We start from the raw sequence: 2,533 nt of genomic DNA, 5'->3' as shown, positions 1-2,533 counted from the left end.
CAGTAGAACCCCGGTAACTCGAACTCTGAAGGGAAACGAAAAACCGTTCGAGTTAAGCGGGTAGATTGAATGTTTAATTTCCAAGTTAATAATTGATAGTTTACTGATTTTTCAGCACTTCAGTATACAGCACAGTGCAAATTAAACTTATCTCGTCAGAAACTCTAACAGGATCATAAATTCTTAGGATAAGAGTGGAAAAAGGCTGTCAAATACGTGATCTGTTTTGTTGCTCTAATCAATGGGCAACCGTGGCGAGTTGCAAGAACCGGGATTCGAGTTATCGGGGTAAATTTGACCCAAATTTTGATCAAGGGAAACGAAATTTAGTTCAAGTTAGCGGGGTTTTCGAGTTATCCGAGTTCGAGTTAACCGAGTAAAAATGACTGAAAAGTGAATTCAAATCCAAGGGAAATGAAAGTTTGTTCGAGTTAGCGGGGTTGTTCGAGTTATCCGAGTTCGAGTTACCGGGGTTCTACTGTATAGAGTAAACTCAGCCCTGGCACAGCCCCTTTAGGGAATTTGATGATTCAAGACAAGACAATATCCTCTAGTTGATGATTCTCTTAAAATTCTTATCACCTATCTCCTTCATAATGTATTGATAGTGTAAGGAGAAATAAGACTTTGGTCAAACAAACCTGTCAGTTGTTCCAGTGCCAAAAATAAGACCATCAGGATGAAACTGAGCACAAGTCAGACCTGAAAACACAACAATTCATAACTATTACTCCAGATCTTGACAGATACTAAAGGCTTGACACTTTTTAACTTTGAAAAATGACTGTCCAGGTGAGAGTACAGTCAATTCTCTCTGAAACAGTCACCACCTGGGACCGGCTCCAACTGTCCACCTTAGAAAGTGTCCATCTTATAGGGGGTTAGGGGCAGTAAAATGACTGAAAAATGCCAGGAATGGGAACAATATGATTACCGGGTGTCTGTCTTATAGTTGACTGTAGCTCTGAAAAGAACTGTTGTTGGCAACTGACATTTTTACAACCTGAGCAGAAGTCATCTTTTAAGGTAACAAAAAAGTTTTTTGTCAGTTAATGATGTTATAAGCCTGGTCCATTGAAGTCAATTGGTCAGTTTGGTCATGATGTCATTGGCTGTAAGACTTGTGTAAAGTTTGTCAATAGCAATAGTGTGGTCATCCGTGTCACCCAGATGATCACACTATTCGAACGACAGATTCTCCTGAGTTCAAATTATTTACTTTGTTATGAAAAGCTCTGTAAAGCAACAAGTGAACAGCCTGGCTGTGTTTGTTCTCATTACCTTGATTGATGTTAGGATCTGATAAACACCTTGTGAGTACACGGCCAGTTCTGAGATCAGAGAAAGCCCAGTGTTGATCAATTGAGCAGCTGAGTAGGTAGTCACCTAAAGAAGAAAATAAAACAAAAAGCTTATGTAAGACAATATAAACACAACTTCTAGTCCACCACATAAAAACACCATTTCGACTTAGAAAAGATACTTTACTCTCTTTACATGATTTTCCATTATCAGCGTCCCTCTCAGGTGGGCTCATTTTTCAGAAGGGCTTATATATGAGAAGGGAATTATTTTTAAAAGGAAATCTACCATTCAAAACTTTTTGGGTTTTCATTTGTGTGGGACACTCTTACTGAAAAGTTTTGATGCACACAAGAATAGCACATACAGTGTAGGAAAATTTTCTAAACATAATGAAATGAAATCCAAAACAAGTCCTACTGTTGATTCAGTGATTTTTCTCTAGCAAAGAAAAATACAAATCAAGTTGTTAAAGTAGGAGCTTATAATTCAAAAAATTATATCTTTCCTTAAGAGAACTAACTAAGTGTAAGCCCACTAGCTTATATCGAGGGCTTATTTTTAGAAGGATTTTTGTGTGTGAGATTTGGGGACTTATTTTCGGAATTTCAGGGTACCGCTTGTACTTTAGAATAAACTTCACAATGACACACAAAATGTCACCTGTTGCATGAAGACTGAGCCCAGTGACAGCTTGATCATGAGCCTTTTAAAAGAAAATGTTTACAAATAAGTTTTCTCTAAAGAGTGTAGACAGAGAAAAGAGGTCATGAAGGTTTTTTTTGTAGACTGTTACAAAGTCAAGGGAAACTTCAAAGTTATACCGGTACTTTGAATCTCAGCCTCCAATTAGAACTGTGACCTTCCTAAAGAATTGCAGAGTGACACCAATTCCAAGTTTAAATTATTATCTCCTGAATTTCTAGGCAGCCACTAGAACCTATTTTAGATATAGAAATGAGCTACAAGTGAGAGTTATTATTTCTGGAATGCAAATTTGTTGCTACCAATCAGATGTGAGATCAAACCAAAGTGACACAGCTACATAATTTGTCTTTTCCATATCTTAACTATATGTGAGCAAGATGCCTGTGGAATGGACCACACTCGGACAATTTAAACTGTGGATCCAGTGAAGCCAAGATCCTAAAACAAACGATAATAGAAATGTGACCAAAATTATGCGCATGGTCTAATTCTTCAGTATTGATGTAATATGTCAAACACAAGA

At 37.3% G+C, this 2,533-nt stretch overlaps 1 long non-coding RNA gene across 1 annotated transcript; it reads right to left on the bottom strand.

Annotated features, from left to right (window-relative positions):
• Positions 1-49: 49 nt before the first annotated feature.
• LOC144640063 (uncharacterized) lies at positions 50-2,017 on the bottom strand. The gene is made up of 3 exons (XR_013568275.1): positions 1,966-2,017; positions 1,282-1,386; positions 50-702 (listed from the first exon to the last, which is right to left on the bottom strand). It is a non-coding gene; the product is annotated as an uncharacterized LOC144640063 (long non-coding RNA).
• Positions 2,018-2,533: the final 516 nt, after the last annotated feature.

Source organism: Oculina patagonica, unplaced genomic scaffold (genome assembly GCF_052425735.1).
Source record: "Oculina patagonica isolate OP01 unplaced genomic scaffold, crgOcupat unplaced1755, whole genome shotgun sequence".
In the NCBI taxonomy this organism is placed as follows: domain Eukaryota; kingdom Metazoa; phylum Cnidaria; class Anthozoa; order Scleractinia; family Oculinidae; genus Oculina; species Oculina patagonica.
The sequence above is the reverse complement of the archived record's forward strand: the minus strand, read 5'-3'. Positions and strand labels throughout refer to the sequence as shown.